This window comes from Hippoglossus stenolepis, chromosome 20 (genome assembly GCF_022539355.2).
Source record: "Hippoglossus stenolepis isolate QCI-W04-F060 chromosome 20, HSTE1.2, whole genome shotgun sequence".
NCBI classification, from domain to species: Eukaryota; Metazoa; Chordata; class Actinopteri; order Pleuronectiformes; family Pleuronectidae; genus Hippoglossus; species Hippoglossus stenolepis.
The window spans coordinates 4,767,137-4,783,744 of NC_061502.1; the positions used below are offsets into that span (position 1 = coordinate 4,767,137).

The window sequence follows — 16,608 nt, forward strand, 5'->3', positions numbered from 1 at the left end:
CACCATTTTCAAATCTGATCCTCATGTGAACAGAACTTCTGTTAGTGACAAGCAGGAAGGTACAGATCTCTTCGAGGTGTGTTAATGTGTGGGACATGGAAAAACGCACACAACTGGACTTTGACAGGGCTGAGTGAACTTCCTCCTCTGATGGTCTGTAGCCACAGTTTACACAAGATGACAAAAGCCTCAATATCCCACAATTCACTGGGTTTAATGAAGCATAAGAGTGAACATTCACGAGTTCCTCTTATCTTCCTCTCATATCAGCTGTGTTTTCACAGTGTGTTTACTCGGCCAACATTAGCCTCAAACCACTCAAGAAAGAGTACTCAAGAAATCAGTGAGCACATATTACAATCAAATGCAAATCAGACTGAAGTGTGCTTTTCTTACCAAAAGCATAAAACTACAGTATGTAAACATAATTTATCTTGAGTGTTGTTCTGTTCGTGTAAGCTGCTGACATTAACTTGAAAATATATTCATACAAACCCTGTCTGCCAGGCATCTTTTGATTGCCATTTAAACTGAAATTACTTACCTGAGTAGCTGTGATTTGCAAATGGATGAGTCATAAACGTGAAAAGAGGAAACTACCGGCATGAGAGTGCATCGGTAATAAGGTCACTACTGAGTGAAAACACCTAATAGCATGTGCTTGACTACCAACAAAATTACAACAACTCGTGACCAGAAAAAAATATATATATTTCCACTACAGTAAGTTAATGGAGAAGAACAAATTCAGTAATATCCTGTGTATTTTCACTTGCAGTGATGAGCACAGAGACTTTGGATGTGCAGGTTCAACATCAGTTTGAACTTACAAGATGAAAATATGTTTGATTTGTGTAACATGACCAAACTTATTCAGTCAAACCAGCTGCTCCATTTTGTCCTCCATAAAACTAATAGAAGGCCTCAGTACAAACCATGGTTAGCGTGACAGCTGTTGATGTTCACGACTGAACCTGTAAATCAATTATTTACATGAATGAGCATCATCTCCACCACAGGAAAATGCACATTTCCAACATGGCTTCAGGTCACGCAAAGGGAGTTGGTGTGCAAATCTGTGTAAAAAGTAAGCACAAGTCCCAGATGAGACCAACTCCAGCTCAGGTCTCTCAACAAGGAGATGAACTCAGTGTTCGTGTGTATGTGAGTGCACGTGTCTACTATGGCAGAGGATGTGTGTGTTTTGGTTCAGGCCAGGGTTCAAACCAGGGTTAACCCTTAATGGAAGTTCAATGGGCTGGAAGACTGCAAATCTCCCATGAGTAAGTGTGTGTGTGTGTGTGTGTGTGTGTGTGTGTGTGTGTGTGTGTGTGTGCGTGTGCACTACATAGTGTCTTTTTTTCTATTCTGCATGGCAACAGCTGATGAATGGATGATTGAATCATAACAGCCCAGTGAGCTCTGGGTTTAGGGATGTTAGGTGGGGTGAAGGGAGAACAGGGACATCGCCAAGCATTAAGATTCATTGACTTGACAGCGTCGTATGACAACATGTGCCCCAACATTCACTTTATATTAATTCTATAACATCATCATAGGTGGAGCACTCTGGGGTTCACACTTCTGTGAGTAATACCTTTAATTCATCAACAGATTCACAGTTGAAAAAGAAATTCACCGTAGACCAAAAACCCAAACCGACTCAACTGATTGTTAAATGTGTGGGAACTGTATTACTTCCTTTTTTCACACAGGTGAAGCTGCACAGCTTCATGTGTGTAATGTTTTTTTTAATCCAAGTTTGACTTCATTGTAGACAACATAGTTCCTCTTCACAAAATATTTCCAGAATATCTGGTCTAGTTTCTCTTTCCTTTAATATTCCAGTTCATGACCCGGGGTAAGCAACATTATATAATTGCTGTTATATACTTGTGACGTAGAAGCACACAAAAGCAATCACAGATGTAACAGGAAATCATTTTCCCTGCTTAGAGAAAAGTCCAAGCAGGCTAAACCTGATCGCAGTTTCTGGAATCTGGTTCCAGTTTAGTTCCTCACACACTTTTTTCAGCATCTTCAGCAAACAATTGACAAAAAAAGTCTTTTCAAAAGGTCAAATGAAATAAGGAAAAGGAATATACTTTCCTCTTTCTGAGTAAAATTATTTCAAAACCACCGAGATTATAAAATATTGAATATGGTACATGATGAAACAAGATCTGATGCCGAGTAGCACATTCCGTGACAGAGTCAAAGCCTACTGTGTGTCATGTTGAGGATCTGCCAATGAAAAATAAATACATTTTCAAAAGGCATGTGGTACTATTCAAACACAGTAAATCAGACACAGACGAAAATGAACACCAGCCAAAAGCTTCTACATGTTGGCTGTGTCGGGGAGTAAATTTACAAGCCAAGAGCTAAGATATGGAAAACTTTTAATAACAATGTAGCTCAGTAGTGAGAAAATCACGATGATTATTGAATAAAGCACATAAAATACCCTGTAGCACATTATTATCAGCACATAAGCATGGCTTTGAATTAAATGCTCGCTGCAATTCATTCATCAAGCAAACTAGGTTAAAGCTTTGGTGGAGATACAGTTTGACCTAGCAATCACCGCCATTCACTTCCACAAGCTGAGATGCCTGTCAATTAAGCAAACATGTTAAATCTGAATTTTCTTCCTCCTTAGTCCAGGGCGTTCTTTGTGGTATGACTTATTAAACCAAATAATTACAGATTAATTGCCAGATACAATCTAATCAGATGCTACATGGAATGGCAGAACGTTGATACAAAAGTGGCTGCTCCTCCCACAGAACATTACCAGGGTGCTGCATATTCAGTACTTAAGATCCAGGTCAGAGCAATAATGAAGCCCACAGGAGTATTTCCAGCTGCAGGTGCACAACCACACTTTCAATTTACTGACAGTGTGTTTAGTTCTATTTCAGTTGGTTTATATTTGAGCACCTTCTGTCTTTATTTTTGTATAAAGGATCATGGCTCATTAACTTCCATTTATTGTTGGCTATTTTCAAAATAAACTTTCTCCACGGTACCAAACAGACATTAAACTGTGACTCCACAACTGTATTATGTGTCTGTCTTCACATTGTATCCAGCTCTAATAGTAACTAAAATTCTAAATGAGGCCTGGAAATTTCCAGTGTTTTCTCTTTCCGTTGTGTGAACATCCAAACCGGTCAATCTGCGTGTTGATGTACTCTGTGCTCCATCTCGGAGCCCATCGGCTATTTGCAACAAATTAGCCTCTGCGGGCAACAGCCAAAATGTATGGGCTTCCGGTGTTGACAGCGGTTGTCAGGGGTATGACTGTCTTCTGTTGGCCATGCACCGTTTACAGTCCCACTAGTTTCTTTTATCACAATAGTCAAACATTCTCCACACAAAACATAAACAGAGAGGCTTTTTGTGGATGTTTTTGGTCCAGACATCATTCTGGCTAATCTCTATTAACAGCTATCTGCATATTTTACATGGCATTTGGCAGACTTACAATTAGTGCATTCAACATCTATGAGGGGCAATTGAGGGGTTCAGTATCTTGCCCAAGGACACTTCGGCATGCAGATGGGGAAGACTGAGGATCGAACCGCCGACCTTCTGGTTGGGGACAACCACTCTACCCATTAGCCACAGCCGCCCATATGAATGCATATAAATTCAAAATCTTATATATGATGTATTTCAGTCAATGTGTTCCACCTTTTTTTACTCTCTACACGGACTGTTTACCTGTGGCCAACAAAAGCCTTCTCAAATGTGATTGGTCAAATTACAAACTGAAACCAGAAGGCTTCCAGCCCCCAAAATCATGTCCATCGCCTACAGATTCTGCATGTGAATATGCAGAAACTGTTTATAATAGAATGTGTTATTGGATGGTAAACTATAATGAAACAAGTTGAACTTTTCAACCTCTTTAAAACACTGTACTATTCCAGTAGTTATGTTAAGTCAATCCATTTCCTCTCAGAGGAACTTTGTATAAACCAAGGGAAACCAAATTCAACACCAAACACCCAAAATAACTTCTGTTGCGGAATCTCTAGGAAAATCACTGGTGAGCATAAATCAACTGGTGTCTCTTACCAGCAGTGTGATCCAAACTGAACTACACTCACAGTACAATAACAACATACTTCTTCTATGGAGTGCTTCTGCTTTTCTGCTCTCATCGACAAATATTAACATTCTAAAATTCCATAATGAAGTTAGCACTGAACGTCTTTTTCCTTCACCAAAAGCAAGTGCAAAGGAGAAGCCATCAATACACCAGCCTTCTAAGTTTACCGTTGAATTGGTCTACTTTATTAAGTATTGGGACCATATTAAGTAGACGTGCGTAGAACAACTGTCAAAAATGTAACACTAACAAAAGCAGAATAATAAAAGCTTGGCACTAACAACGCAGGATTAAAGGCTCTATCATCTCCAGACCACTCAAACTATGTATGCACATATATCACTATTAGGGACTTTAAAGAAAAGTGGTCACCAAGTGGGAGCCTCTGCTCAAGATAAGCCCATTAAGTGTAAGCCCTCAAAAAAACAAACGACATTAAAATCACACCAGTCTGCCACTTAAAACAAAATCAACATGATTGGCCTCGGCTTCCTGTATCCATTTTTTAAATCCTTCTGCTGTTTTGACTGGCAAGGAAAACAGGCCTTCAAATTGGGTTAGGGGAGCTGCGTTGCCCTCAGGCTCCCTACGCTGGAGCAAATGTGACAGCAGGGCGTGTTGGGGGGGTTGAGCTCTGCTCGGGGGGACGTTGGCTGAGTTTTGCCCTAATATGGACAAACGCGGGGCTGCTTGAAGGCAGGGCAGAGGGTGGGCTCGGTGGAAACATACCCAGCACCACCACAATGGCAGCCTTGCTTCCCTCTGCTGTATCACTGATGCCTCTCATCCTTTGATGCCAGTCAACTACATTCACCAGCAGAGGATTCAAATGTTTTGGTTCAGTAACCGCTCTCAGCTCTCTACGCACAATGAAGAACTCTTTAGCAGTTAGGACCCGTACATCAAGCACCGTTAAGTTTCAAGCACTCCTGATAAGCACACGCACGCACACACACACACGTCAGTGACACTAAAGCACAGTGTCAAGTCTCCTCCTCTGCAGCAGTGCTCATCTCTGTTCAGCTGCTGGCTCTGTGTGGCCTCTGGTTCAGTCAGCCGGGTTGCTGCCTAATTTTACACTTGCTCCTTACAAACTCACCACTATCCCTCCTCCACATCTGGTGCAGAGAAGAGGCAGAGATGCTGATAATGGCCACAGAGACAAAACACTCACAGTGGTCATATTTTTCTGCTAAGGGAGCTGAGGGGGAGGCTGCTGGATGGGGTGGGGGGTGCCCGAGAACGTGGTAAACAACTCAGAGATGTCCGTCGACACTGAGAAAGAGAAAGTGGGATGGAGAGACTGCCAAGGCACATAAGAGCAATGAAGAGAACAATAGAGGGAGGAAAAGAAATCCAAGCAAAAAGCTAGTAGGAAAGTAAAGGAGGGCGTTTGGTATTTGGAGAGGAGGAGGAGGCAGAGTGGCTGTCTGGCCATCGCTGCATAGAGTGGGACTCCAGGCGTAAAAATTCCTCCTACGTCTTTACTCAATGCCACTTCTGTTCTGCCAGGCCCTGCATGTCAGCAGCACTGCAGATACAAAGGGAACCATGTCTGTGTGTGACCGACTTGTGTGGCTCTAGTGTTAGCAAGTGTGTATGTGAGGGCATCAAGCCATCTCCACCACTACAGGCTCCTTCTCTGCTGGGTGTAGGTGTGGCAAGCTACGCTCAATGAACTACCATGACCGTGGCAGCAAGATTATTCTTAACAGTATAATCAAGCAGACAGATGTGCTACTGTTATGGATGTTCTTAAAAATGCCAACATCAACAAACACTGAAATTTGAAAAATGTATTCATACAAAAGAGCCATGCAACAAATTAATATATTTTTAGCAATGGCATACGGTTGCCGAATCTGTGCCTTGATGTCTTCATTGGTCTCGCATTTAGTTTGTTGTACTGTATACTGTATCAGGCTTACAATTAGACTATTTTATTAATTTACAATGAACAGTTGGGAATTTTGGGAAATACTCTTTGCTTTCTTGATGAGACTAAGATGGTCAGTTATATTTGAGGCTCCTTTCCGCAGCTGGTTACCTTAGCTTCACATAATCAATGGACAATCTGCAGTTGGTTGCTTACAGAAAATACTATGAACGAGAAAAAACAATGGTAAAATGTAATGGGAAAGGATTTATTCCCTTGGACTGACAACAAAGTGGAACTGTTAAAGAAAGTTTCAACAATGTTTTGCATTCACCACTGCTAGATGAGTCGGGACTGATAAGACCCAATCGGGAAGTGTATGCAGGTGGCTGTGCCATAGTTTCCAGTCTCCGTTTCTGCCAGTCCAGATAATAAATGGAGCTCCCGAGTTTTCAGACCTAATCAGGGCCAAAGGCGTTTCCAAAGTTCTCTGTTTTAGGTGTTCAAAAACTTGAGTAGTGTGTAGTGCGAGTAGTGTGGACGGCAGACGTGAACTTAGCAGCAGTAATGAGCTTTAAAACTACAATGAAGTACTGTGGATGTAGCTTAACTGAGGTAGCTGTTCACAGCTGAAATAGGGATAGAGTGAGAGAGATGGTCTCGCACTAATTTGTGTAAAAAACAGGCTGTAAAAACACAGGGAGTCAGTGGGGCACAGGGGTTTCCTTGTGAAAACAAACCTATTTATGGCTTTCCATGAACGCTGGCTCGACTATAAAGGATCAGCGCTTATCAATCACAATGGCTGAGCAGACGATGCTTGACATTTACAGACCATGCAGGCCTTTGGTCTCTGTCACCAGACAAGTCTGTCAACCGAGGCCAAGATCAAGTGCACTCAGTTAGTCATGCTACATAACTAGGCCAAGTGTTTTGCTTTTCCCTCTTTATGTAAGTTTTTCACGTTGTTACCTTTATTTTGTGTCTGCATGCTGTTATACATCTTAAATCTATGGCTGATAAGTGAAAACCTGGCCCCACACACAAGTTAGGGAATCCACTCCCCATTTATAATTTTACACACTGCATTGTTCTATCTGCTGTTTTTAATATGTTTAGTATATATTATGCCATTAATTGCTACTTTTCACTGCGTTTACATATGGGTGTGTGCATAGCACCTTTATCATCAGTAGCCATATGCTACACCCACCTTTGTAGTCTTATTCTGTTTCCTGTGTCATAAGTTTTATGTTGTGTAGCATTAGTTTGGCCCTTTGGCCTATGAGAAATTACATTTCGTTCAGCCGTGTACTTTGTATGAGGATGAATTACAATAAAGTCAATGAATTTAAACATAGGCTGCAAAATTATTTAATCATGCATACTGGTATACTATGGGTTTATTGCAGCAACCGGTGGACCTCTAGGTAAGTACATAATTAAATTATCAAGCATAATAATCATCATTAATCATCATAATCTGAACATTCAGTAAGAGTTTAAGACATTAATCTGTAGTACTCACACATTAAATCAGTTTGGACACAGTCAGTGAGCTGTTCTCACAGACCTGCTGTTGTTTTGGTGCCTGCACTGTTATTTTTTTGTGCTGATACTCCCTCGTTACCAAAGGTCCTAATAAAGATCCCAATAACTCTGCTCGCGCTGACGGTTAGCCTGTCAGGAACAATAAACAGCTGTAAATCTGTAGATTCCTGCACCTGCTGAGATCAGTGAGTGTGCTGCTGAGTTGCACAAAGCCAGTCAGACAGAGGCCAAGATCCCTTTGCCAGCTGTGGACATGCAGAAAAAACAGGTGGAGTGGCAGAGCTCAGCAAAACCAGCTCACTATTCTCTGTAAAGATTAAATGTGACAGTAAACTCAGCTAGTGGTGCACATGGTGATGGATTTCGTTTAATCCCTTTTTAGTTTCCAACTCAATATGATTTCACACTCACTGATCTGGCAGCAGGTTATTTCACCTAACTTGTGACTCACAGCAGAAGGGTGATGTTTGCCATTTGTGAATTGTCAACTTTGCCAAACTGAACAGGAAAATTATGTTTACAGAATAAATATGATCAGTCGCGAAAGGAAGATAACTAAATCTAAGGAGCCTTTTTTAATTTTATTTGTAGTTTCTTAGCTTTCAATCCAGCTCAGTACTGTTACACATTTTCCAAGCCTCTCCAATTTTCCACTGGCCTAGAAAGTATGATGCTTTGGGCATTTGGGCATAAATAAACTGCAAAAGCAAAGATGCCCGTTGTTGAAAGTAATTTGCAGAAAATCCATAAGACAGATGGCGTGCATTGTAAATGACCCCAGTGTACCACCACTCAGGTTTCAAAGACAACACTTACTTTTCTAACATGAGGCAGCATTGCCCCTCACAAGGTTAAATAAGGCCAAAGTCAGACTTGAGCAAAAAGGAAGAAAAGAGGGATGTCAAAAATTTGTCACCACAATAATCAAAACAGGATGAGAGTTCAGTAAAGAAATATGAGAGTTAAATAAAGAAATACTGAATACGATGGAGGATTTGAAACCCCCAGAGTCATTATTATGAAATAAACCTTACATTTTTCCTGAGGAGAACCTGTGTTTTTACATAAGCCAACAACGACAAACCAAAGAAAAAGTCATTGACAGTAAAAAAAAAAAAAAAAAGGGAAAATAACCATAAAAGAACAACACTAGCAAGTGACAAAGTGAAACTGCACTGACTCACAGAGAGCTGTTGTCCCGCTGACAGGATGTGAGCATAAAAAGTGAAACGTGAGCGGGAAGTGTGCAGGGTCATAAGGAAGCACAGTGCCGCACACTTACTCTCTGGTAGACATGCAGACAGACGTGCAGACAGAAAGACAGGCAGTATTGAGGTAAAACAGGAACTCAGAGCAGACAGTCCCATTCACAGTGTTTTACTGCGACACAGACACGGCCGGCTACACACAAATTACTCCTTTCCTGAGACAAATAAAAACAGGAGGGGTTCAAGCGGGGCGAAAAATGAATAAAAATATGAGGGGAATTTTGGCTGGAAAATATTATTCCTGGTGAATATTGAATGCTGGAGGCTTAAGTGTTTGAAGCTTTTAGGAGATAAGCTGTTCCTAAGGCTGAGATTTACTAATCCTACTTTGCCAAATTGTGAGAGAGAAAAGGCTCCTTGTGTAAATGGGCACCCAATTACAGCAAAAATGATAAACTTGATTCATGGGTCTTTTTCACAGCAGACATTTTATGTAATAGTAAGAAAGGCACAGGTGTTAATAAACAATTTCTCTGTTCTATTCAAATGTCCCAGTAAAGCTGCTGTCAGACATGAACTGAACTCCGCAGTTCCTCCGTACTTTCTCCAGAGGAAACCGACGTGTGAACGCAAATGTCCAAGTGAGACGCTCCGCAGCCTCGGCGGACTTTCTCCTCCTGGCCTCCTAGTGTAATGTGTCAGAGTACCTCATGCTGTGTTGTGCATGTGTGTAAGGCAAACTCTGGAAAAACTCCGTAGCCAATTCTCTGGATTACCCACAGCTCATGTCTGAAGTAGCTTAAGTAATGACAGTGTGAGTGAGCCTACATGCACAATAAAAGGACCCGGAAACTGAAGCAGCTAAATACAATGTGTCAAAATGTCATGTGTGAAAAAGGCACGATAACTCATCATGACGCCACTATACCGCCTTGGTACAACAATACAGGCGGTTTTGCTTGTCACTGGTGAGAACTCCATTTTAAGCTACAGTCACACCAAAATTCTCTTCCCATCAGGCTTTTATCTCCAAGGGAATGGGAAGAAGAAACATTTGCAGGGATGAAACAGTTAGGCAGTCAAGCATTTAGCTGACCTACAGGAAAGCAGTTTTTAATTGTTACTTAAATTACTTTTAAACAATCAGTTTGTTTTAAATAGCTAAATTCAGTTGAGTTTTAACCTACAACATAGTGGGACTCTCAAATGTTCGACCAGCCGCTGTGTCTGGCACGTCAGTGTTAAATGTTTATGGAAATGCTGGTAAAGGAAAACAAGCTGGAGAGCTTGTGATTTTACATAAACATTATTTTAGAGTTTACAACTGGACATGCAAATTTGAGTTTAGTTGATATAACCACAATAATCCACAGTATCAATAGTGCTGTCAGGAAAATCCTGGCTAAAGCACAATTGCCACAAGATGAGTATCCATTCTAATTAGTACATTACATACACCCAATTTTAACCTGTGCAGACTTCATTGTTGGTGCAATACAAAAAATTTAAAAAATAAAAAGAATATATGATATTCTCTTAAGACTTCATCTGCATAGTGTTTCCATAGTTATCACTATCCCAGTTTGACATGACTGTCACTTTAATGCTCTCTGAAGATCTCAACTTTATCCACCGTCACACGTGTGCACACACAAGCACACACACATGCACACACACTCAATCTGTTAGCCGAGCATCTGAGGCTCTAGAGCCAGTGAGAAGTCTGTTGTGTTTTCTGTTCCAGCCCAGATGGCAGCATTGGCTGAGTCAGCGGTGGCTGATGGTCCACTGGATGATTAGACGTGGATAACAGGAGGAGAGCCGAGCACTAAGAGCCAGGAGCAGTGGAACTGAGGGACGCCACTTTGTTCTGTTTGAATCAAGTAATCACTTAAGCAAGTGTAATGAGTGTTCAGCTTCTCCTGGATGGACACAACACACACACACACACACACACACACACACACCAGAGCTAGGCGATATGACTTCAAATCGATATAACGATTATTTCAAACTTTTACCTCAATTACAATTAATGAAGGATTATTTTCGGTTAATTGCTCAGCCCTAACACACATGATCTAATAAGGAAAATCAAGATGACTAAGCACAATTCACATCCTGACACACTTCAACTCATATGAGATCAAATGTACAAGAGACAGGGGTGCAGTACTGCAGGTTAATCTGAGCTGGCATCAGGAGTGAAATGATGCCAGAAGGGTTCACGCTGCTTGTTCAGCTAAAATCTCAATGAGATATTAAGACTTGGCACTGGTGCATTGAGAAGCGTTGGTAGGGAATCCTCTGGGATTTCCCATTTAGTGTTAAAAAGCATATTGTGATTGATAACAGGACTCGCATTAAAAAAAAGAAAATGCTGCTGAAAGCAGTTTCATTTGGCGTTTGAGAACAGCTAAACTGAAAATATCACATTACCTCTATCCGGTCTACTGAGACTTTAATGCAGCATATTTCAGTAACTGGAAACCCCTTTGAAATATGACCGTAATGGCTATAGTCATTATATTTCACACATCAGAAGGTTGCACCAATACCAGTTTGTAAACCTTGTTGAAAGGTGGATACTGGAATCTGATCACAACTACACACACTCAACCCAAAGGGGAAGTATTGCACACGTTCCTGTGTGATTTTGGTTTAGGTTTGATTGTACATATTTTGGACCGGTGTGGGTTATTGGGGAGGTTGTCAATGGATAAAAGTTACACCTGCCTAATCGTGATATGAATAATAATGCTGAACATCTTCCACATGCTTACTATGGTTAGCATTTGTGCATTCTTTTCTGTGGCAGAGCTCTTGCTCTAGCATCCTAGCAGAGCTACTTAAGTGCAAAAGAAACATTGCGTTGCAACACAAAGGATTTCCCCATGTGCTCGCCTCAGGCAACCTGTAATGCAGCAGCACGTTAAAAACCACAATATGAAAAAAAACGCCGCTGTTCGAGAGGGTGTGAGATGCCATATCCTGTTTTTCTGTTTAACACAAACACTGATCGGTGAGAACAGCCATAAAAACACACTGCATTCATACTCTGCCAAGACACATTTGTAAAGCCTGGCTTGTATTCTGCTCTTTTTAGTGTTCTCCCATTTGCTGTAGCACAAAGCATCAGCACGGCGTCTGAACCCAACAAGAGCTGATTAGTCAGTTTACATGAGCTGCAGAGTCATAACAATGAATAAAATTATCAGCTGGATATTTTAACTATTGCCAAACCAAGTCTGGAAGGGGACTAAAGACATAGTCAACATATAATGGGAGCGAGGCCGTGATTAAGAGGAGTCTCTCTACTGTGGAGACAGTGTGGGGAATGTTATGCTGTCCAGACATTTGAAAGCAACAGTCCAACACCTCCGTAGAGTCAAACAGATTTGATTTGCACATGGTTTTGAAACAAGTGCCACATATGGGATTCTTTTAATATCTTGCTGTACATAGCATTGACTTGGCACCTTCCCTTTGGGGCTATATAAAGCCCTGCATGCCATAACTCGCCCCCACCACCTAAAAGTGAATACTGAGGCGCACACCTAGACTAGACCACGCAAAGAACATGCAAAGCATTTCGACTTATTCCGAGAGAGATCTGGTTCATCCAGAATAGTTATTGTCCACAGTATGTTGTAAGTCACAGAATTCAACCAGCATTCCAGAAGTGCTGCAATTACAGCCTGGCATACCAACTGAATCAAAACACATAGACACACTCACACATGTGCACACACAAGCTGTTGTTAGGGGGTGCAGCTGTTGCTGTATGTCTTCTCGAACAAAAGAGCGCCATTTCAGTCCAACGAGAGCCGCAAAACAGCACATTCCTCTCAGAACTAACAAAAAGTTGGTATCTCAGCTGGTGGCATCCAATATATAACTCATTTTGAGTCCTAACACCCTTTGCATTGACTACTTGGCTCCTTTGCATAACTTCTTTGGATATGATCCTTGAGAAGTTCTTATTTGTAGGGGTGGGAGTTGCAGGGTAACTCCGGATACATGGCCCACGAAAACGAAAATAAAACCATGCAGCGATTCTGTGATATATTGCAAGACAATCATATAACGATATCATGATATCTGTCAAAACTGAAGAATAAAAAAATGGTAAAGTGCAGGATAGGTGTATTTATTCACTGCAGTTTGGTGTCAGTTTCACAGCGTTTGACTCAAACTGAGATTAAACAAAGTACAAAGAAAGTGCCTAAAATCGGATCTTACTCTCTAGTCTGTAACTTGTCAATGTGTCATATTCCAAAATGATATAACCATCGATATTTGCCACCAGCATATTACATTCTCTTCTCGTGAGTTAGGACGACTACACATATTACCATGACTTATTCTAACCCTTAATTCTTAAATAATCAACTCTGCCCCCCACCACCACCACCACCACCTCATTGTGAGTTTTGCTCGGTGAAGTGGTGGTGGAATGAATCAATCATGGGCACTGATTTCACTGCTGCCGTTGGACATAGTGAAGTATGTGCTCCACTAACATCCCACGAGGCGGGAGGACGCAGACAGTCCGCGGCAGCAGAGAAGCGAAGGAAACAGCTGCTGGAGTCTGGTATTTACAGCGGCAGTCTGGTTACTGGGGTCTCCTCCACCGGCCAAACAGGTTGAGAATCGGATTGTGTTCAAACCACCTGCTTGTCTGTGTGTGCACTTCGTTGTTGTCACTACGTGTTGGACTTCACACGGTTGTGGAGGCAGTGATTGCGGATGGAAACACGTCGTGACGTTCAACAAACAGCGATCTTCACTCCACTCGGTCACTCCTTCGCGTGGCTCAGTAACAAAGTAAAGCAGCAATGATATACAATCTGTGAGTTGACAACGAGGAAACTGAAATGAAATGTAAACTGCAAACTGGCTGCTTCTCGCAAAGCTACGTCTGCAGGCTAGCCCGTTAGCGCGGCACCAGCTCTGCTGTCAGGTCGAGCCTGGAAATGGAGGTACATTCCCCAAAGAGACTAAAGTGGGTAAAAACTTTGACCCGTGTTAAAGTCTCCCACTCGCCCAACGCTTCAGCTCGGACACACACAACTCATCCCATCGCTCTGCAGAGGCTAACGCTAGCTAGCACGTTAGCGCCTCGTCCCCGGCATCTCTCTCCATGTGAATTCGTTTGACAGTCACTGATTCGACGGGGCCACACGATTTGGCGCGACACCAGGCGAAGTCCAGCCGACTCAGCGGCCACTAAACACGGGTAAAAGTGGGTCAAAGTGGGGGGGAACTCACCGCTGCGACTCCCGGGGGTCGTAGTTTGTTCGGAAGTCAGAACCGAAGTGTTGCTCTTCGCAGGACTTTCACCGGCCCTGGCAGCTCCGTCTGTCCCCAGCAGCCGCACCACAACACGCAGCACTTCCCCCTCCCTCCGCCGCCACAGGCACCAAGAGAAAAAAGTCCAGTCTCAAGCCCCGCCCAGTCACACTTTTAATTGGTCCAAATTAGGGACAGTGCGAAACAAACCAATTAAATTAGCTATTGATGTTGTCTTTGTCCAATACAAATGCGTCAACTCATTTTCTCCCGGCGGTGCCTGGCAAATGTTTTTTTTTTTCTCAAAATGCAATTCAAGCTGAAAATGAAATTGATGATGAAAACACAACATAACAGAGTCAGATCTGTCTTCATGGATTAAAACAGGTCAGGACAACACAATCACTGCATTCAGAACATAGAGGTATTTACAATTTACAAATGTAGTTACTACATGGATTTCTGGGGGCATGTGAGATTCATCTTACCCTTCTCAGTGTTTCTTTTGTGAAGCAAGTATAGTATCAGATATAGCGAGTCAAAGATAGTTAGGCCATATGTTTATTAATAGTCACATGATTGATAAACCCAAGCTTTCCTGATTTTTGAAATTTTGTGATTAGAAACGAAAGTGAATAACTTTGCATTTAGCGCTGTGAGTTGGATCGACCTAGAAATCTAAAGACGTCCCCCTAAAATAAATTTGAATATATTATTGTCAATTATTAAAAATACATTTCAATTTATTTTAAGGTGAGAGTTTCAATTTCAAATTGGGCATCACACATTAAAGAAGTTAAAGTCAACTTTATTGTAAATTTTTGCCATATGTACAGAACATAGACAAGAAATGCTGTTTCTCTCAGAACCCTGTAGTACACAAGCCGATTCAATTAATAAGAGCCAAAACATAACAAGTGGGAGCAGAACACAACAGATAAGAGCTCAAATATAACGAATAAGAGCTCAATCATAAACAATAAGAGCTAAAACATAACAAATAAGAGCTAAAACACAACCAACAAGGGCTAAAACATGACCAATAAGACCTAAAACATAACCAGTAAGAGCTAAAACACAAGAGATAAGAGCTAAAACCTAAAGAATAAGAGCTAAAACATGATGAATTAGAGCTTAAACACAATGGATAAGACCTAAAGAAAAAAGCAAGCAAGATTAACAAATTATCTCAGTAAATAAATTAGAATTTAATCAAAAAAGGATTAATTGGTTCCAGTCTTAAGTTTAAGTTACAGTAATTTTCAAGCGTTTTTTTTAGATCTTGTCATAACTTGCCCCCAGTGATCTGTTCATGTCATCCCACCAAATGCTTTGGTTATGGCCTCATCTCATTCAAAACTGGGTCAGGATTCAAACTGGAACTTACATCATAGCAAACTTCCTGCCCATAATGGCTGCTCTATGCTGGCATCAAGATTGATGAATGACGTCAAAGGCGTGTTTGAACACTTGTGGCTCGAGAGAATAGGGTCCTGCACCCTTCGCCCTTAGGGCTACAATAAAAAGCAAAAGGAACACACACACACACACACACACACAGTTTCCTTGTCATTGCAATGATGAACAGGGTCAACACACATATATGGGCCAATGAGGTTACATGATAGAGGGACACCCATGTCTTGCAGTATTACATCCGCTGGTTGTCATGGTGTTGATTTTGAAGTTGTTGGTGCAACTGTTAATTGTTGTCAGTGCTGAGGGAAAAAAATGATGCATGAAGTAGCATGTTGACAAGCACCACTTTGAGGGATGACCTCTGACCTGAGACTTTCTACACAGAAGTCATCAGTTTGTCACAGAATATGTATAAAAAGTATTTTAGTTGGTCAACTTGTCCAAAAGTGACATCTAGTGGTGACTGATGGTAGTGTCTGCTGCCATAGCTGATGCAGAGTCTCGAGAGAGATCACTGCTGCAGTGTAAAGCTTCCACTCACACAGAGACTGCACCAAATGGCCCATTTACTGAACAGGCTGTGTGCAATAATCACTATAATACAGATGAGATGAAACTTTCCTGTGGCTACACTGGGAGTAATCTGTTGCAGTAAATTAGGTCCCTGCATGAATGTTCTCCAGAATCTACATGAATAGGTTTATTTGGATCACCAGAGAAAATTGGACCACATGAGTTTTCCATAAATAATGCAATCATAGGGTTTAACCCTACGTAAATGGGAATATAATCTTTCAAATGGAAAAATCTGAATTACAACAAAAAAAATGCATAAAAGAGTTGGCATATTGTTTTTCTTGTGAAAGTTTGCACTCCACCACAGACCTGCATAGAATGTCTGTTCTATTCTATTACTTTAAGAGTCAAAGTGTGTCTCTAATGATTGTTAAAGTAAAATTTGCAAGTCAAATTGCTAAAATATATTCCTGACCCTGGTTTTCTGCTTGTTTCAAAAATGTAACATTGTCAAAAATAATTTGCTGAGATATCTGCCTTTTCCAACATTTTATTTAATAAAACATCGAAACAAGCAGCTATCAAGTGGTATTTTACTATATCATTTTAGACAATCGTCATTTGTC

General features: G+C 41.3%; 1 protein-coding gene across 3 annotated transcripts in view; it reads right to left on the reverse strand.

The window, feature by feature from the left end:
• The window catches only part of fam49a (family with sequence similarity 49 member A), a 34,710-nt gene extending 20,534 nt beyond the window's left edge, over positions 1–14,176 (reverse strand). For all 3 annotated transcript variants that reach the window (XM_035143800.2, XM_035143802.2, XM_035143801.2), the window contains exon 1: positions 14,027–14,176. The gene's annotated coding sequence lies outside the window, so the exon portion shown is untranslated. The remainder of the gene's footprint in view (positions 1–14,026) is intronic.
• Positions 14,177–16,608: the final 2,432 nt, after the last annotated feature.